The sequence below is a fragment of the Cynocephalus volans genome, chromosome 4 (assembly GCF_027409185.1).
Source record: "Cynocephalus volans isolate mCynVol1 chromosome 4, mCynVol1.pri, whole genome shotgun sequence".
In the NCBI taxonomy this organism is placed as follows: domain Eukaryota; kingdom Metazoa; phylum Chordata; class Mammalia; order Dermoptera; family Cynocephalidae; genus Cynocephalus; species Cynocephalus volans.
Window position 1 is genome coordinate 90306399 of NC_084463.1, and position 22131 is coordinate 90328529.

General features: G+C 34.8%; 1 protein-coding gene and 1 pseudogene across 1 annotated transcript in view; both read left to right on the forward strand.

The window, feature by feature from the left end:
• Positions 1–22131, forward strand: part of DLG2 (discs large MAGUK scaffold protein 2) — a 2032915-nt gene that overhangs the window by 563561 nt on the left and 1447223 nt on the right. The gene's annotated exons all lie outside the window — the stretch shown is intronic.
• Positions 8855–13917, forward strand: LOC134374995 (transforming protein RhoA-like; annotated as a pseudogene).

The window sequence follows — 22131 nt, forward strand, 5'->3', positions numbered from 1 at the left end:
GCAGGGAGCCGGTGGGTACAAGCAGATCACATGGTGAGAGGAAGCAAGAGAGAGAGAAGGTACCAGGTTCTTTTTAAGCAACGAGCTCTCACAGGAACTAATAGAGCAAGAACTCACTCATTAATCCCCCCTCCTCCAGGGAGAGCATTAATCCATTCATGAGAGATCCTCCCTCATGACTCAATCAGTTTCCAACACTGCCACATTGGAGATCAAATTTCCACATGAGTTTTGGAGGGGACAACACATCCAAACTCCATCAATCTGTAAATTATGTTCTTTCACCATTTTCCCAACTATGGTATCCCGCTGTCCTGTGAACTTAAGATGATTATGTATGTTTTGAGATTAAGTAATTAATGTATGCAACTATGAAAGACTGGTAATTCATTTAAGATTACTTTTTTGAACTAACAACTTGCCACAACAAGGAGAGGCAGTGGGTTAATTTTTATTTCTTTTGTTTTAAATAGTAAATACTAATCTCTCATTGAAAGAAACATTTTTTTTCCTTAGGTGGTCCCCTGTAATTAAAAAGTAAAATGTTGGGGCTGGCCAGTTAGCTCAGTTGGTTAGAATATGTTGCTAATTACACCAAGGTCCAGGGTTTGATCCCTGTTGAGGTGAGCTGCAAAATACAATGACAAACAGTCAAACAAACAAAAGATAGTGGCAGGAATAGCTCTGGGAAAACATCAGTAAAGGGTAAAAAACAGAAAATTAAAATTTCAGAGAAAATTGAACAGGAGGCACTGGAGTCTAAGAAGACAGAATTAAGTAAAGAAAAATATTGGACTAGGGAATAAACTAATGTGTTAAATTTTATAACTACAAGTAGGATGATATGTTTAGAAGTATAATCCCATATAACCCGTGAAATTGTAAATGAATGTATGTGTAGTATACATTTTCCAAAGACAAAATGGACCATGTCACAAAGGGAGACTTTTTTTTTAACATGCCAATTTGAAGAGCAATGTAAATTACACAAAATTTTGGCATCTATTACTTCTGTAAATTTGGCAACTATTCATTTCAGTGCCCTTCATGGTGTAGCTGCCTTTAAGGAGGAGGAGAGGCACCATTCTTCTGAATCAAGAGGGAATGATTTAAATACAAGTGTAGGTATGGATATGTGTGTAGGTGCGGGAGCAGGAAGTTGCCTGCTGACTTCAAGGGATCAAAATCATCTGCTGAGAGATACAGAAGTGTGGAGGTAGAAGACTTAGGATCATTTGACAGTGGTGAAGGTCCCACTGAGCAAGGAGGTCATAAATCTGATGAAGTAACCAATTCTTGAAATAATTTGATTCTCTTCAGCAGCATAAGGTACTTTAGACACAGGTAGAGAGGGCCAATTACAGAACCAATACAGGTTTGAGGTGTACCAAGGTAGGTGTATGGAGCTGACATGTATTAGGGGTCAGGTGGGGCTTTGGAGTATTAATCATTTTCCTTACTCATCCTCTTATGGGGATCTAAGCTATATAACCAAAGAAAGCATGAAGTGAATACATACTGTACTATGAATGGCTGGGTAAAAATCTCTCCCTTATCCATAGGCAGAGCCAGAAATATGGAGGAGAAAGAGTTGCATGTACCCATTCCCTTATACTAGACTGTGGGGGAGAGATACTGAAGTGACATATTGAGAGGTGAAGCTATAAAGGTACTTTTTCTTTCTATCTGTCTGGTGCACTGGTGTAGCTTCTGATGAAAGGCAGTCATCAGAAGTAATACCTACTCTTTCCTGAATTAAAAACTCTGCTTATATAAAGAAGAATAACAAGGAAATAAAACATATTGAGTGCCAAATATGTACTATGTCTCATGCTAAGAACTTTATGTATCTTGTTTTACTTACTGTTTACAACAACCCACTGAGGAAACATATTATTTCACTGCTTTTACATATGTAGAAATTCAGGCTCAGAAAAGTTAAGAAATTTGCCCAAGTTTACACAGCTAGTTGAGGGAAGCCACAATTTAAACCCAGATCTAACTATTAAGCTTACAATTTGTAGTACCAATTTATTTTTATTGTTGATGTCCTTGTTTGTTTTACTGCAAGTAGCTAGATTTCTTGATATAAGAGTCCTCTCTTTTGAGAAGCTAGATTTTGATATATAAGTTTATTTAATAATTAAGTGCTAATGTTACAAGTAAGAAACTTAGTGTATTCTCCAGTGAAAATGTTTTTTAAAGAAAAAACCACCCACTCTAGTATTTTAAGCTTTTAATAACATAATAACATGGGCCTTTTAAAAAATCACTTTGCTATATTCCCTAACTTCTGCTTGCATGAATATCATCTCCCAGGATTTAACATTAGGGTATATTTTTCATTACATTTCTAAAAGAATATTGAATACAAATATAACAAAATAGCTACAAAAAACATACTTAGGAACTGAACAGACAACTTACAATTTAATTTCACAATTCTTATTTTCTCTTCTGGGCATTTCTTTCCTTCTGTCTTTGAAGATTTTGATTTTATTTGCTGGATTTTTGCTTGTGCCAATTTATTATTTAAAGATACTACACTGATAATTTTCGAATTATTAGGCAACAGGAACTGATAATTTGTTTTATCTTGTTATAGGCTTTGACTTGGAACATTAATAACAATGAGAAAACTTAGGGTTTTGAATGTACTTTTTATCCAAGAGTCATAAGATGGTTGTTGAATTTATCTTTCTAGCTGGGGCTCCTCTGCTCATTTTTATCTTATGTGATCTCTCCATTCAATCCTTCCATTATGGCAGCCAAAATTCTTCATGTTGTCTCAGGGTCCAAAGATGCATATAAGAAAGAGAGAGCCAGGCAGAAGCTGTTTCTCCTTTTAAGACTAAGTCTTGGAAGGAATATAGCAACACTTCTACTACACTCTATTAATTGAGACAAGTCACTAAGGGTTTGCCCAGGTTCAATGGAAGGAGTCATGGACCGTACTTTTCTAAAGGGATGGCAAAGTTTGGCAAGAGCATGTGAAATAGGAAATGTTGCAACTATTTTTTTGAAATTACAGTCTGTCATAAAAATACTCTAAAGACATTAAATTTTTCCACAGTGAAAAAGAACTTCTATGAATTTACTTCATATGCATGACCTTACTTATTGCTTATGAACAATTCTCCTCACTTTACAAATGATGAAACAGGTTCTAAGGGGTGATGCAGTTTGTCTAAGGCCACCGAACATCTAACTGGAAGAGCCAGAATTCAAGCCACATTTTTTTCTGACTCCAAAACTCATTCTTTTTTTCCCCCTCACTTTAACAAGCAATAGTTATGAGGAAAAAATACAAATCTCAAATTTTATCAACTTGAGTTTTCTATTAACCAGAATATTCTTCTTTCTGTAGAATTTCAATATTTCATATTCATGATAATAACCCCCAAAAGTAGTGACACATCTGATATATGTTTAATCTGCAAATAAATTTTTCGTTATTTTCATTATAACTATAATGGTATTGCTTAATATATGATTTATAATTATAATATCTATCACATTATATTATAATGATCTGTTTATATACCTAACTTCTTGACCCAGGCTGTGGTTTCTTTGAAATCAGGGAAAGTGTATAATTCACAAGTGTCCCTAGAACCTAGAATAGAAAAAAATACGCAGTAGTAAATGTTTGTTGAAGGAATAAATTGAACTGTTGGTATGTGATGTATTCTTTTATTTGCCAGATTATTTGATTAACCAGAAGACTCCACTCCCTATCTGTAGTAGAATAATTTGCGTAAATGGAGGAGTCTTACAAGGGATTGGAATTCTCTCACCTATTTTTGCATAATATAAATAGACTTGAACTGCAGTAAATGAAATCTATTTGAAAAATATAAAGTAAAAATTCCCTTATAGTTAAAAAGTTTTTAAGGATAATCTAACTCAAATATATTATTTTACATATGGAGAAACTGAGGCCCGAAAACAGTATGTAAATAGTATAATTTAAGGTCATGCAGCTGGTTAAAGTTCAAGAAAGTATTTGTACCTACATTTAATTGCTCTTTCACTCTTTTTAATTCACTCTTGACTGAATGTAAAACAAGTTGCTAGGAGGAGTCAGATGTTTTTTGTCAGTTTTGGAAGATTATGTTTCTTATTTGAGTTATGTCTATGTAGTGCCAATGACTTAGATTACATCTTGAAATATCATTCAACTTTCTATATCTGATGATTTTATGAAATAGCTTTTCATGGTGAAAAGGAAAAAGTTGGGTCCCAAAGGACCCAAAGGTAGGTGTGTTCTTATGAAAGACTGCTAGAGAATCACAATTCTGGCATTTACTGCCTTTGTATCTTTTAACAAAGAATTTGTTTCTGAGTCTCTATATCTTTATTGTAGAATAAGGTAGTTTTAGAGGTTCTCAACATGGGTTATTACAACTCTTGGAAGTTGTTCAGAAATATGGGTGGGAATTTTTTGTTTGTCATCATAAGTAGGGGCACTATTGTCAATTAGTGGAAAAATCCCGGGGATAATAGATATTCCTTAAATTTCTGGGACAGACTCATATAATAAGAAAAAAAAATCTTATCTAAAATGTCAATAGTACTTTTGTGGAAACTCAGTAAATCCTTTTTCTAATTCTAAAACTTAATCTTCTAATTCTAAAACTTCATAAGGCAAATTGCTTGAGAAAATGTGTCTTAGTCTCAATACATGACTAAAAAAGTGAATGGAAGGTTATTTCTTTGCTTTGCGAAACAAAAATAAATTGACATCTTTTTTTTGTTTTCTTTCAATGTGACTTTAAATTGTCTTGTAACAGTTTGAACTTTAAGGAAGCCCATAAGTGAATTACCAAGCAAAACAGGTCTCTGGGTCAAGTTCTAGGATGAATTCTGAAGCATCCACTTGAGTCAGTGTGGATCTTCTGAGAGCTCAGTGTACATACAAATAAAACCACAATCCCTTTGGACAATGCAGATGGGAAAGAAAGAAATAATAGTAAAGACAGAAGAAACGGTTTATAAGGTACAGTGTGCAGCTGCCTTTATCAGTCCACTAGGATATTTTACAGAGAGGACAATCCAAGGACATGTGTATCTCCTAATCATATATAAATCTAGTTGTGACTTGTGCTTAATGGAATTGGGTTTGAACTCTGAGAACATCTTTCAGGAGACTGAGCAAGCTGTGCTATTTATGGTCTTTAGGTGGTAAGGATGCTGACACATCCTTTTATTGCTAGAACTTAAAATAAAATATACCATCAGGGTGTCATTATCTTATTGGGTGCAGACTAGAAAGAGTGTTACTATTTCTTTGGAAGAGAGAAAGACATTATTTTCCTATATTAAGCAAAGGCATATGATAATCTAAACAGTTGCTATTATAGTGTAGAAAGTGCAATATAAATCTTCATTTTACTGATACTTACATTTCTAAGCATTCAAATATATTACATGTTATATTGATCTTTGTTTCATATGTTTTAGCCCTGTTGTCCCAAAGGTTAAATATTTTTGACTATAGATATTCTAGCATGTACTCATTGCCTACACTGCTGAAAACAATTGCGGCATTCATGGTCAGAAGCCTTTGAGTTGAATTCATTCAAAAAATCACAAGATTTTGGGGAAATCTACCTTTGTACAGGCGACCTCGTCAGGAACTATGGCACAGCAGGGATGGACTTGAATGTGCTGGTTTAGGCACTCATTAGCTATGTGACCCTAAGGAAGATATAATCTGGTAAGCAGTAGGTATTGATATGACAGTTTCTCTTCTAAGCTGTATGAACTCAAAGAATGGTATTTGTAGAAATTGGTAGTAATAGCCACACATCTTTGAGTCCTGACCATTTAAAAATGTGTTTCAACGTTAAAATGAGCTTGCTAATGTTTGTGTGAGAGGAATTGATGTGCATCCAAGGGGTACTTGTAATAGACAATAAAATGTTTAAAAGAATTAATAGCTCTGTGTTGTTAAGAACAGTAAAATGTTTTCTACATTAAATATATTTGAGTGATGTCTTTTGATGTTTAAAAGTCAAATCTTTTCAGTTTATATAGCATCTGGCTTTTCATTTTATTTCTTCAAATACTGCACTTGGCCTACAATACATGAAGATGGACTGCCAGAGAATTATTCTAATACTGTTGCTCATAAACATATTGGCTTGTTTCTGGACAAAGAAACAAGAGACCATTGGAAGAAATTTGCTTTAGCACACCAATCAATAATTGATTGATTACACTTATTTTATTTCTTATGGATATTGATTTGATTTTTCACTGGAACTTTTATTTAGTGTCACTGCATTTTATTTTCATTTTAATATTTCCTGGAGACAACAGAGATTTTTTTTTCCTTTGGGCTAGTTACAATAAGTCTCTGGGGACTAATAGATCTTATATGAGCATTCTTAGGGCCAAAGGTTGGTTTCATTCATTCCTTCCTTATCATGGCCTGGAAAACTCAACATAATCTTTACCCTACCTTTTCTTCTAGCTTCATCTCCTGTAACTCTCCTCTTAGCTTTTGTTCTTCAGTTCTCCAGGCCTATTTCCTGCCTTATGGCATTTGTATTTGCTATCTCTTCTTTCTGGAATACTCTTCTCCTATACTTTTATAGTACTGACTCCTTCTTACCCTTCAGATTCAAATTCATATGTCACCTCCACAGAGAAGTCTTTGCTAACCACTGAACTGGAAATATACTGTCCCATCAGTCACTATCTATAATGCTGTCCTTTTTATAAATTTTATTATAACATTAATCAGTATTAAAAATGTACTTGTTTATCTGTTTTTTTTTATCAGTCTTCATTCCACCAGAGTATAAATTCAGTGACAAGAGAAGTGTTTACCACAGTTATCTATAAGACATAGAAAAGTGATGACATATAATTAGTTTTGATAACTATTTATTCATTGAATAAATGAGGTAGGTTATTTTACAGTGCAAACTAATAGTGTTTGTAGTTCCTTTCATTTAAAATGAATAGACTACTATTCCTAAAAGGAACTTTAGAGGACTTCTTATTCAAACTTTGTTTTTACAAATACAGAAACTTAGGTCCATAGTAGTGGAGTTACTTGATTTCACAAAGTTAGACAGAAAGAGTCAAGGATGTATTCAGAGTTCCTGAATCCAGAATTCTGAGTCCTATTATATTATATATATTTTTTTTATCACAACATGCTTCTAATAGAGGAAGCAATCCATGGAGTAGTTTATACCTGTCCAAAATGCTTATCTATAACTCTAAAATCTAAAACCTCTGAAAAACCAAAAATTTTATGTAACCTTGGCATCTGAACTCATTTGGTGGCAGAAATCAAACATAAAATAATGTAAGGCTATTTACAGTTTTCATGCATCCTCCTTAGTGTGGCTAGTCATATGTTTTATTGCAGAAATCCTAATATATTTGATTATAGGCTTCTGCCCCAGATCCTGCTAGGGAATATTATATAATACTTGGTACATGCAGTGTGTAAACTTTCTAAAATACAAATAGTTTTGAATTTCAAAACACAATGACCCTAATGATTTCAAGTAAGATAAAGTAGAGATATATTTCAGTCATATGTCCTTTCTCATTGAGAACTCAGGGGATTAAGAGCAATGTAGCCACCAAAGAGAGTGAAGAAATTATTTGGTCTAACAACCTTATATTGCAGATGAGAGAACTAGATTAGGTGAATTATACAAAATCAGATAGTGAGAAAACCAGAGTGGCAAATCTCTTACTCCCATCTGGAAATATTTTGATCAAATCACAATCAGAAGGATATTAGTGAATACCATATTTCACTCTCTTCCCTAGATCATTTCACATAGATCGTCTTGGTAATCTTCACGACTGCCTGAAGTAGGTACCAATATTATCTTCACATGGGTAAGGCTCTTTGAGAAGTAATATAAGTTGTCCAAGGTCACACAAGTATACATAACACATTAGAAATTTATACTCAGGACAATCTGGCTCTAAAAACTATATTTGCAGCCATGTCTTCTGATTCATGAGACTTTTGTAAGAATAAGATGATCTTATAATTAAAAAAAATGATTTATGAACTATAAATCTTTTTCTTAATTGTTGAAAATCAAGTTAAGGTCTCAAAAAATAGAAATTTAAAATTTTAAAGAGGTGCGTCTTTTTTCTATTGGAATGCTAGGATTTCAAGATTATTTGCTGAGTTTTCATACTCTTTGTATGATAGTAAATCAAGGATATTTACACATTCCAAATATACCAATTATTCATCTATTATAAGGCCAGAGGTTATCAATGGCAAAACAACTACTGAACAAAAGAAATAGATTTGTTTCTCAAACTAGAGTAATATGCCCTTTGCGAAGAAAAAATAATTCTCCTGGAGCTCCTAAATTTGAATTAAATTATTTTTTATTGCTTAAATATGCATAAGATCAAATTAAGTACCTTGTGCTAATAGTTCCTATACAACTATTAAATCTAAACAAATTTACAACTTAAATACAATCAAAACTGTAAAACAAGTGAAATCCAAATTTAAATCATTAATTTAGTATGAAAAAGCTTGTTGAAATTAAGCTACGTTCTTAAAATCTGCATATGGTACTAACTGCTTGTATATAGGTTTTTTTTTGAAATGTATGGCGTATCATCACTGTATGCCATATAACAACTCAGTTCTCCTGAACTTTTTTTGTATTGTTTACATTGTATTTAAACAACTGTGAAATTTTAGTCTGTGTAGTGGTCCCTGTGGTCATTCACCCTTCATTTGGCTTGAATGGATCATACATATTAAATTTTCCTCTGTTCTTTTCTTATTAGCTCAGGGCAATTAAAGTAGTACTATTTGGCATCCGTCTCATTGTAAACAAAAACACCAATGGGGATGCTAAAATCTCAAGGTTACATTCTGTTAAAAGGTGGTCATCCAGGTAAACCAGCATATGGTTCTACCAGTACTTTCAGGTTATCACCAAGAAGGAAAAGGCCAAATTAAAGATCAATTATCATGGAGAAACTGTGGCTCTTTATAGCCCTCCAGGAGTCCAAGGACCCTAATTTGAGAAACATTGTACTAGCATATCACTTTGTCTTTAAAGCATTAATCATTATTTTCACTTTCTTTTTCACCTATCAAAGCTTCATTCCTCATTTCTTCTGAATAGGAAACTCTGTTGGGGGTTTGCCATTTTTGTAATATTTTTCTTTAAGCCAATCTCAAATTTCTTCCCTAAAGAGTGGCAAAATTTCTTTAGACAAACTAGCAAAAGCAGAGCATCAGTCACATGATCCACGATTAATTTATTAGGGGTGGAAAATTATAGCTTCTCAAAAGGCGATTGCATGTATATGGTGGTTTGAGAAAAAAATCACATGTATGTATCCCAGGATGAAATAAGCAGGTATAATTAAAACAAAGATTGTTCTAGCTCAGTAGTTTTCAACTCTGACCATCCAATAGAATTACCTTATAAAAGCACTGTTGCCTGGACCCTACCCAGAGCTTATGATTTAATTGTTATCAAGTGGGGTAAAGGATATCAGTATTTTTCAATAGACTTTAGTTTTTCAGAGCAGTTTTAGATTAAAACAAAATTGAGCAGAGATTTCCCATATAGCCCCTGTCCTCATACATAGTCTCCCCTATTATTAACATCCCCGCCAGAGTGGTACGTTTGTCACAATTGATGAACATACATTGACAGATAATTATCACCCAAAGTCCATAGTTTACATTAGGTTTTACTCTTGGCATTATACATTCTATGAGTTTAGACAAATTTATAATAACATATATCCACCATTATAGTATCATACACAATAATTTGACTGCCATAAATATCCTCTGTGCTGTTCCTATTCATAGGTAATTTAAAAAATCTTTTTCAGATAATGCGAGTGTGTCAACCAGGAGGGAAAATGACTGATAGCTGAAGGAAACCTGTCCATGTCACTTCTGTTTTACATATGCTCTGATGGCATTGACCATCTGAGAGCTACATCTAAGCTCTATAGCATGGACTAAAATGACTTCTATGACTTAACCATTGCCTACATCATTATCACCATTTCTTAACATTCCTTTGGTGGCTACCTCTCTAAGATGTGGATATATCTGTTAATATGGTTTATTCAAGCTCTTTTAAAAGTTCTTTGTATAACTAATTTTTATTATCGGTGGGACAAAGATAGGTTGCTTCTTACCCTTCTGTATCCATGGCAATTATTGCTAAAGATGATGAGGTTCTTTCCTATTAAGCCAGATTGGCCTTGAAATTATTTTCGATGCAGTGCTCCGGACAGTCAATAGTAGCTGAGAGAAGTTGGTTTATGAGACGCATCTACCTTGCATTTCATGACTTAAAATATTCTTGTGATAATGATGAGGCTGTGTTCTCAGACGAGATTACAATCAGCGTGCTTAATTCATTCTTCCAAATATTTAGTCCTTCTCAAAGCATATTGGTGAGGCAATGCCCTTGCTCCCTGGGAAGGAGAACAGAGCTAAGATATTCATATTGTTAATTACCAAATGTGTAGAAGAAAGTTGAAAGCTTTCTAACTTGGAGCTGAATCTGATTTAGACAACTCTCAGGTAACCCTTTTATGTAATTCAGTTATTCCATAAATATGCATTAAGCACATACCATGAGCTTTTACATGATCCTGTAAAAGAAGCTAGTTCATTAAAGCCATACAAGAAACATGTGAATCAACTATCATTATTTTCTATTTATAGATGAGGAAACTGAGATTCAGAAATATTAACTAACTTTCCCAATTTCCCTCTGAAAGAAAGTGAGCCGAGATGCCGGGTACCGTTCGAGCTTTATTAAAGAAAGAAATCTGCTGAGCTGTGCTCAAAGTAGCAGGCAGCCCAGGGCTGCCCTGGAAAGGGGACAGCACCAGGTGTGGGGGTGGTAGAACTTATATTGGTATGTTGGTGCCAAGAGCTGGATGATACCATCAAGGAGGGTCATTATGCTAATGTGGATCGGGGTAGAGAACTGTGTTCTTGCCGAAGCAAAAGGGGTTTCTGTTTAAGTCAGGAGGGTTCTCCTAAAGGGAAGGGTGGAGGGGAGGGGAGGAGGTGGGTGGCATCATTTTGTGCTTGGGCTTATCTAAAGTGGCGCTGGTTATGTTGCAGATCTATTATGCCAAACTATTGTATTAAATTGGAGGGCTTAAAGTAAGGCCTTAAAACTCCAAGTCAGTATTCCTACTGCTTTCTTCATTCAGCAAATATTTATTGGGAGATTGTGTTGGTGGACTAAATACCAGAAAGACATCTAAGCTTTCTGGATTTAGTGATGAAATTTAACCATGATAGTGTTGCCAAGGAGATCAAATGAGCAAAGGAGCAAACATGTTTTAGAAAAAACCAAAATAAAACAACATTCTACAAATGTGAGTTATTGGCAGGATAATATTGAACTCTTTGCTTGACAGGTATTGCTGACTTATTTAAATTTCCAACAGTATATTCCTCCAAGAACACTAGAAAGGAAGGTAAGCAGACAGAACCCACTGGATAATGTTTAGGGAATACATACGCTGTGTTAGAAATGGAGGGCATAATACTCAGTTCTCAGGAATAAGATCTCAAGAGGAAGATCTGAAATGTGTTTAAACGATGGGCACTTTACAAAAAGCCTGCCAATGTGCTTAGATTCTTGAATCTTCTTAGGATTAAGATGCAGATCTGCCATGCTTCCCAAGGCATCTTGTTATCTCTATACATGTACATGGTTTATTGCTCTGTTACCTAAGTGCTTAAGCAAACATTCATTTTCAGTTCCAGGAAAGTTTCCTTTTTATAGGCATGGGAATGTCCAACAGCATGAACCTTGGAATGTTAAATTGAAACTATACTCCTGCTGATAACCGTTTTGATCGTGAGAAACTTTAATAATATGAAGACTCCATCTCTTTCATTAACCAACCACTCAGCTTGCTTTAAAACTTTTAGTAGTTTTAAACAATTGTTTTACACAATTTGTTTTAAGGCAAACAAACAGTAACAACAATAAAACCCCCACAACCCACAGTGTACACTATTAAGGGAAATATTTTCTATATTATTATTTCCATATTTTTATTTATCATCTGGTAGGAATACGGAGTCTGTGTTACTCATTTTTATTACATGGATGTACAAACTCATAAAATTAAAGTCTTATATCAAGAGATCATTATTTCCCTCATTTTGTAAGTGATATTTGAAATTTATATAAGCCTAGCTATATCTCTCTTTGAGCAAGTCAGATTTAGACCATGTAATAAGCAGAGAAGTTTTCATCTTGATTTTGTAGATAAAGAAATATAAGCAGAGAATAATGATAAATAAAAATCTTCCTTGAGGTCTCGATGAGATATTTACAGGGGTATCTGTCTGGCAGCCTTATAATGAGGGTTGTCCTTTTATCCACAAAGGTGGCCCCAGAAGTCATGTTTCTACTATATGTTGTGGCACCACTATAAGGGATTCATCCAAGGGTGACTAGGTATCATCTCTCTTTCCCTGATATTTGAAATTGGGACAATCCCAGTATCTGGTGCAAATGGGATCATGAACTTATGCAAGAATTCTGTACTCTTATTGCAAACACAGAAATTCTAGGAAAAAAAAAATTAAAGTTGTAATAGTAATAAAAATAAGCTTAAAGAGCTAAAGGTGAAATCTTCAAATGGTGAAATCAGGGAGAACACCAATTTCTAGTAAGTGAAGCTGGGTCACCTTTGGTAATAACATGTCTGATATATAACTCAAGAATTGGGGCTTAATGCCTTACAGGGATGATACTTGAGGCCAAAAGCTCCATGTATAGTGGTAGCCAGAAATGGGCTCTCTGCATAAAACATAGAAAAATTCATTTGTGATACAGGGAGGCAACATGGAAATAGACTGATAATTCCAGGTCTCAGAAGGTGTGAAAAGATAAACCTTATGTGCCTTCTCATATTCTCTTGGTATCAGCGTTTTGGACCCTCAGCAATCATGATACCACCATTTAGGAATGCAGAATCCTAGAACATATTTGTTCCTAAAGATAAATTCAGAGATACACATGTCAATTTAGTATGATAGGAAGTAATCAGAATAAGCAGCAAATATGATATATCATGAGAGAAAATAAAAATAAATAATTTGAAAGCAATTTTAAAATAAATGTCTTTAAATTTTAAAAAGCTTGCTTGTGCTCCTCTCCCAACAATACACAAGTACCCCTAAACTCAGGACTGGCAGAGCAGCATTTAGACTTGGAGTTTCTGTCTGAATGCCTGTTGTCTGATAAGTTTAGTGTACCTTGTAGAACCTGTCTGCCACACTGGCCATGCCTCACAGCACTCTGTGAATAATAGCTGCCATCCGAAAGAAGCTGGTGATCATCACAGTGGCACCTATGGCAAGACCAGCTTACTCATAATCATCACAAGGACAAGCATGAGAGAACCAAATGGCTGACACTGAAGTGAATGTAAAGCAGATGGGGTTGGCTTTATGGAACAGGGCTGGGCAGTAAGGTCAATCCCAGCTGAGGCCCCTTTCCTACCCAGACACCAATGTTATATTGATGTGTTTCTTCATCAATAGCCTTAGCAGTTTAGAAAACCTACCATAAAAAAGGACCCTAGAAGTCAAGCATTTCTGTCCCAATGTACACATCATTCTGATTGGGAACAAGAAGTGTCTTCTGAAGGATGAGTGCATGAGGCAGAAGCTAGCCAAAATGAAGCAAGAGAGAAATAAAACCTGACGGGTGCCTAGAGATATGACAAACTGGATTGACATTTTGGGGTGCATGGAATCTTCAGCAAAACCAAAGACAGAGGGAATTTGTTGAAATGTCTACAAGAGTGGCTTTGCAGGCCAGATGTGGAAAGAAAAATGCTGGGTGCCTTTTCTTATCAAACCTCACTGCAAACAGAGCCCTCATGTAGTTAATCTTTAATGTGTTGTTTATTTATCTTTGTTAATGTAATGCTATTTATTACATTATTTAATGTGTCATTTATTAATTTTAGTTAATGTGCTATGTATTAATCTAAGTCATGTAGTTAATTTTTAATATCCTATTTATTAATCTTAGTGTATGATTACTGTTTTTTCATTTATCTATAATTTACCTAAGATTACAAATCATGAATCATCTTGCTACTATATTTAGAAGCAAACCATGATTAGTAATGATGACTATATTCAACCTCTCTGCCCACCAAGGTCCCTACTGTAACCATCCCTTCTTGGTACTGCCACTTGACCAGCTACCAATTTAAGGAAATTCTTAACTTCTTGCTCTTTAAAAAGATGAAAGGCTGGTAACTTTTGTGAATTAGGCTGTAACTATTTTATAAATACCATGTTCTTCCTGACATTTATCAGCTGCAAGATATTCTGGTGAATAATCATTTTGGAACTTTCTTCCTAATTAGATTTCACTGGTCATTTAATTTTTTGGAAGTATGCTCAGCCTGAAAGGCCCGTCCAACTCCATGCCACAGTAGCAAAGACAGAGGTGTGGTTTCATGTTGGTTACCTTATATTTACTGTGTAATTGATGCCCCTTAATGTATGTTATCAGCACATATGTCTATTCCAGATTAGTTGTAGTATTTTTCTAAAATTGGATTTAATACTGGTATTTGTTACCTCTGTGGGACATTATAAAAAGATGAGTAGGCCAACTTGACCTAGCAATAAAAGAGAAAAAATCCAGTCTTTGAAATGAGTAAACAGCCCCTACAAGTGAGTTTAATAGTAAAGTAGACAGGTCTTAATAATTAGTAAATTGAAAGATAGATGTGAATAAAAGTATATATAGTCAGAATATAGTATAAGAGATTAAGACAGAGAAAATGTGAGGGAGAAGTTAAGAGACATGGATTATAGAAGAAGAAATAACGGCATAAGTAAAAATAAGGGAGAGGGGAGAAAATAGAAGAGGGGAAAGTAGTGACAATTTTTTGAGGAGATAGTGGCTGAGACTTTTCCAGACTAAAGACATGATTTAATCTTTAGATTAAAAAGTACGTCGAGTCCCAAGCAAAAAAGAAATAAAACAAACTCACACCCAGGCACATCGTAATAAAGCTACAAAACAAAAAGAAAAAATAAAATCTTAAAAGCTGCGAGAAAGAAAATAAATTGTCCACAAAGGAACAGCAAAATTTCCTGACAGGAGCAGTAGATGCCAAGAGATGACCAGTCAGGCTGAGCTGGTCAATAAGAAGGAGATTAAACTGTAGAGTAAAAACTTAATTTCTTCCTATCACACACACAGAGAAAAAGAGCAAGCCACTCAGCAGAATGAAAGAAGGAAGCTTCTCTATGGGAAAGCAGTGGGATGGATGGGGAGAGAGAATTGTCTGTATTGCTGCTGATTTCCCAGGACCTTGCTCCAGTCCCTTGAAGGACCTGCCTGTCCTTGGCTTCCATAAAATAATCCATACACTTCCAATACAACCCATTCCTCATTTTTTTTTAATTTTAGACTTTTGAAAAGAAAATTTAGCATTTATTTTATTTTTATTTTACTTTATTATTATTATTATTTTATTTTACTTCTCAATATACATTGTCATTGATTTTCATGCCCCTTTACCCATTCCTCTCCACCACCCCTCGCATCATAACTGTTCACTTGACTTAAATAATCCAAGGAATTTTTGTGGTTATTCTGTCTTCTTCCCATCCCACCCTTTATTTGTTTGTGTGTTTATTTATTTATTTTTAGCTCCCACAGCTAAGTGAGAATATGTGGTATTTCTCTTTCTGTGCCTGAGTTGTTTCACTTAATATAATTTTCTCTAAGTCCATCCATGTTGTTGTGAATGGTAGTATTTCATTTTTTTTTTATAGCAGAGTAATATTCCATTCTGTAGATATACCACAATTGCCTTACCCACTCATCAGATGATGGACATTTGGGCTGTTCCAACTCTTGGCTATTGTAAATAGAGCTGTGATAAACATTGGAGTACAGGTATCCCTTCAGCATGATGATTTCCATTCCTCTGGGTATATTCCCAACAGTGGAATAGCTGGGTCATATGGTAGATCTATCTGTAATTGTTTGAGGAACCTCCATACCATTTTCCATAAAGGCTGCAAAGGGGAAACACTCCAGGAAGTAGGAGTGGGTACACACTTCATGAATGGGAACCAAAAAGCACTGGCAACTAATGGAAAAATAAACAAATGGGATTATATCAAACTAAAAAGCTTCTGCACAGCAAAAGAAACAGCAAAATCAAGAGTAAAAAGACAACCAACAGAGTGGGAGAAAATATTTGCCAAATATACATCTGAGAAAGGATTAATATCCAGAATATACAAGGAACTCAAACAACTTTACAGCAAAAAAACAAATAACCCAATTAAAAAATGGGCAAAGGAGCTGAATAGGCATTTCTCAAAGGAAGATATACGAATGGCCAACAGACACATGAAAAAATGCTCAACATCACTCAGCATCCAGGAAATGCAAATCACACTGAGATACCATCTCACCCCAGTTAGGATGGCTAACATCCAAAAGACTGAGAATGATAAGTGCTAGAGAGGTTGTGGAGAAAAAGGAATTCTCATACAACCCATTCCTTTAAAAAAAAAAATTGTTTAAATTACTTTAAGTTGGGTTCTGTTATTTCTAATGAGAATGTTAATAAGACAAGATCTCAAAGGTTCAAAGGATTAAAAACAAAAATTCAAATTGATTCAGCATTTATTGAGTACCTTTTTATATGCAAGTCTGTGTATTTCAAAGTGGTGCTGGTGGTGCTGGCAATGAAGTTGAAAAGGCAAGAAGAAGATATGTGAGGCTGTGTGCATGCATTTAAGTAGCTTACAATCCAGTTTGTAAGAGCTATGCCAAGTGTTGTTAATTGATTTACCAATCCTGGTAGCAACATCTGAGGGTTAGAGAGCTGAAGTGACTTCTCCAAGGTCACACAGCTTAGTAAGTGGTAGAGCTGGGATTCTAACACAGGTTTGTCTGACTCTAAAGTCCATAGATTCATCCTCCCTAATATCAATAACAACATCGACCAATTATGTGCCAGAGACTAAGTAGTTTCACAAACATTATGTTATTTAATGTTTACCCTAAGATACTGGCCTTATTTCACTGGCTATCACTTGCAGTATTATGTTGAATAAAAGTTGTGAGTAGACATCTGTGTCAGTTCCCAACTTTAGAAGAAAAGCATTCAGTCTTTCACCATCAAATATAATGTTATCTGTAGGCTTTCTGTAGATGTTCTTTATTGAAGAAGTCCCCTCTTTCCTAGTTTTTAAGAGTTTTTATCATAAATCAATGCTGAATTTTTTCAAATTCTTTTTCTGCATCAATTGATATGATCATGTGTTTGTTATTTTTTATATTTCTATTATTATTTATTATAAGCATATTATTATTACAAATCATGATTTTTCTCTATACCCTTTACCTCTCCTATCCCTCTCCCAAACCCACCACCCCCAGCCTCCTCCCCATCTCTAGTATCCTTAGGTTTGTTTTCCCCTTCTGAAAGCTCAACATATTGTTTTGGTCTTGTCTTTTCTTTTTTTTTCTTTTCTCTTCTCTTCTCCTTCCTTCCTTCCTTCCTTCCTTCCTTCCTTCCTTCCTTCCTACCTACCTATCTTCCTACCTTCCTTCCTTCCTTCTTTCTTTCCTCGTTCTTTCTTACCACTGGTTATAAGTGAGAACATGTGGTATTTCTCTTTCTTTGTCAGGCTTATTCCACTTAACATTATTTTCTCCACACTCCTCTGTGTTGCTGCAAATGGCAGAATTTCACTCTTTTTTGTTGTTGTTGTTTATCTTTTTTATTTTTTTAATTTAATTCTATTTTGTCAATATACAATGTGGTTGAATATTGTGGCCTATCACTGAAACCTCCCTCCCTCCTCCCTCTCCCCCTCTCTCTCCCAACAACCTCATATCTGTTCACTTGTCATATCAACTTCAAGTAATTGTAATTGTTGTGTCTTCTTCCCTCCCACCCCCATTTATTTGTGTATTTATTTATTTTTTGCTCCCACAAATAAGTGAGAACATGTGATATTTCTCTTTCTGTGCCTGACTTGTTTCACTTAATATAATTCTCTCTAGGTCCGTCCATGTCGTTGCAAATGGCAGTATTTCATTCTTTTTTTATAGCAGAGTAGCATTCCATTGTGTAGATATACCACATTATCTGTATCCACTCATCTGATTGTGGACATTTGGGCTGGTTCCAACTCTTAGCTATTGTAAAGAGTGCTGCAATGAACATTGGAGCACAGGCATACATTCAACTTGATGATTTCCATTCTTCTGGGTATATTCCCAGCAGTGGGAGAGCTGGGTCATATGGTAGATCTATCTGACATTGTTTGAGGAACCTCCATACCATTTTCCATAGAGGCTGCACCATTTAGCAGTCCCACCAACAGTGTAGGAGAGTTCCTTTTTCTCCGCAACCTTGCCAGCATTTATCATTCATAGTCTTTTGGATATTAGCCATCCTAAGTGTGAAGAGATGGTATCTCAGTACAGTTTTGAATTACATTTTCTGAATTCTGAGTGAGGCTGAGCATTTTTTCATGTGTCTGTTGGCCATTCGCATATCTTCCTTTGAGAATTGCCTGTTTAGCTCATGTCCCCTTTTTTAAATTGTGTTACTTGATTTTTTGTCATAAGGTTGTTTGAATTCCTTGTATATTCTGGATATTAATCCTTTGCAAGAAGTAGATTTTGCAAATATTTTCTACCACTCCATTGGTTGTGTTTTAACTCTGTTAATTATTTCTTTTGCTGTGCAGAGGCTTTTTAGTTTGATATAATCCATTTGTTTATTTTTCCTTTGGTTGCCCATGCTTTTGGGGTCACATTCATGAAGTCTGTGCCTAGTCCTACTTCCTGAAGTGTTTCTCTTCTGTTTTCCTTGAGAAGATTTATTGTTTCAGGGTGTATATTTAATCCTTTAATCCATTTTGAGTAGATTTTAGTATAAGGTGAGAAGTATGGGTCTAGTTTCATTCTCCTGCACATGGATATCCAGTTATCCCAGCACCATTTGCTGAAGAGGCAGTCTCTTCCCCAGTGTATAGGATTGGTGCCTTTGTCAAAGACCAGATGGCTGTAGGTGGGTTGATTTCTGGATTCTCTATTCTATTCCATTGATCAGTGTGTCCCTTTGTTATGCCAGTAGCATGCTGTTTTGGTTATTAGAGCTTGGTAGTATAGTTTAAAGTCAGGTAGTGTTATGCCTCCAGCTTTATTTTTTTTGCTCAGCATTGCTTTGGCTATGCGTGGTCTTTTGTTATTCCATATAAATGTCTGGATAGTTTTGTCCATTTCTGAGAAAAATGTCATTGGAATTTTGATAGGGATTGCATTGAATTTGTATATTACCTAGGGTAGTATGGACATTTTCACAATGTTGATTCTTCCATTCCAAGAGCATAGGATATCTTTCTATCTTATTGTGTCCTCTTTAATTTCTCTCAGCAGTGGTTTGTAGTTCTCATTATAGAGATTTTTCACATCCTTGGTAACTCTATTCCTAAGATTTTATAATTTTGGTGGCTATTTTAAATGGGCAAGAATTCTTGATTTCTCTTTCTACATGTTCACTATTGAACAATAGAAATGCTACTGATTTCTGTGTGTTGATTTTGTATCCTGCTAGTTTGCTGAAACCATTTATCAACTCCAAGAGTTTTTTTGTAGAGGCTTTTGGCTGTTTGATATACAGGATCATGTGATCTGCAAACAGGGACAGTTTGACTTCATCTTTTCCTCTCTGAATGCCCTTTATATCCTTCTCTTCTCCAGTTGCTCTGGCTAGCACCTCTGACACTATGTTGAATAAGAGTGGTGAGAATGGGCATCCTTGTCTAGTTCCTGTTCTTAAAGGAAAGGCTTTCAGCTTTTTCCCATTCAGGATGATATTGGAAGTGGGTTTATCATATATAGGTTTAATTATGTTGAGATACTTTCCATCTATACCTAACTTATAGAGGGTCTTTTCATGAATGTTGAATTTTATCAAATGCTTTTTCAGCATCTATAGAGATGATCATATGGTCCTTGTGTTTGATCTGATTAATATGGTGTATCACATTTACTGATTTGCATATGTTGAACCAATCTTGCATCCCTGGCATGAATACCACTTGATCATGGTGTATAATTTTATGTATGTGTTGCTGTATTTTGTTAGCTATTATTTTATTGAGGATTTTTGGATCTATATTCATCAAGGATATTGGCCAGTAGTTTTCTTTTTTAGTTGTATCTTTACCTGGTTTTGATATCAGGGTGATGTTTGCTTCATAAAATGAGTTTGGGAGATTTGCCCCTATTTCAATCTTTTGGAATAGTTTGTAGAGAATTGGTGCCAAATTCCTCTTTGAATGTTTGGTAGAATTGTTCAGTGAACCAATCTGGTCCTGGGCTTTTCTTTGTTGTGAACCTTCTGATAACAGCTTCAATCTCTTTTATTGATATTGGTCTGTTCAGATTTTCTACATCAAATTGGCTCAGTTTGGGTAGTTTATGTGTGTCCAGAAATTCATCCATTTCCTCCAGATTTTCAAATTTGCTGGTATAGAGTTGTTTATAGTAGTCTGTAATGATTCCTTGTATTTCAAAGGTGTTGCTTGTAGTATCCCCTTTTTCATTTCTAATTTTTGTTATTTGGGTCTTCTCTCTTCTTTTTTTTGTTAGCCATGCTAATGGTTTGTCAATTTTATTTATCTTTTCAAAAAACCCAACTTATTTATTTTTTGATCTTTTGTATCATTTTTGGGGTTTCAATTTCATTAAGTTCTGCTCTGATCTTAATGATTTCTTTCCATCTGCTAAATTTGTGTTTGGATTGCTCTTGTTTTTCTAGTTCTTTAAGGTGAAGTATTAGGTTGTTTACTTGCCATCTTTCCATTCTTCTGAAATAAGCATTTAATGTGATAAATTTCCCCCTTAATACTGCTTTTGCAGTATCCCACTGCTTTTGGTATGATGTATCACTGTTTTCATTAGTTTCAATAAATTTTTTGATTTACTGTTTGATTTTTTCTTCTACCCATATGTCATTAAGTAGAATGCTGTTTAATTTCCAAGTGTTTGTATAGTATAATGAATTTCATTTGTTATTGATTTCAAATTTTAATCCACTGTGGTCTGAAAAAATACATGGAATAATTCCAGTTTTTTTGAGTTTGTTGAGACTTGATTTGTGACCTAACATGTGATCTATCCTTGTGAATGCTCCATGTACTGATGAGAAGAATGAATATTCTGAGGTTGTTGGATGGAATGTTCTGTAGATATCTACCAAGTCCAATTGGTCTAGAGTGTTGTTTAGATCTTGTGTTTCTCTGCAGATTCTTTGCCTAGATGATCTGTCCAGTAATGATAGTGGTGTGTTCATGTCCCCTGCTATTATGGTATTAGTGTCTATTTCCTTCTTTAAGTCTAATAGAGTTTGCTTTATAAATCTGGCTGCTCTGACATTGGTTGTGTATATATTTATGATTGTTATGTCTTCTTGATGGATGAATCCTTTTATCATTATGTAGTGGCCCTCATTATCTCTTTTTGTGGTTTTTAGTTTAAGGTCTATTTTATCAGATATAAGAATAGCTACTCCAGCACATTTTTCATTTCTGTTTGTATGGTAAATTTTTTTCCATCCTTTCAGTCTTACTCTATGTGAGTCTTTTAGGTGAGGTTGGTCTCATGAAGGCAGCATGTAGTTGGGTCCTCCTTTTTAATCCAGTTAGCCAGTCTGTGTCTTTTGATTGGGGAATTTAAGCCTTTTACATTAAGAGTTGTTATTGAAAAGTGTTGATTTACTTCTAGCATTTTATTAATTTTCGTTTGGATGTCTTAAGTGTCTTTTGCTCCTTACTTTCTGATTTACTGTTTGTCTTCTGTATTTGCTGGTTTCTTGGGGTGTAGATAAACTTTTTTTTTCTCTTTATTGTTGGCATTTTTATTTTACTAGGCAGTTTTGATTTTTCTGGAGTTTTTATGGCAGTGGTAGTTATTTTTCAGGTACCAAACCCAGTACTTCCTTGAGAATTTCTTGTAAGGGTGGTCATGTGGTAGTGAACTCCCACAGTTTTTGTTTGTCTGAGAAATATACTATTTGCCCTTCATTTTGGAA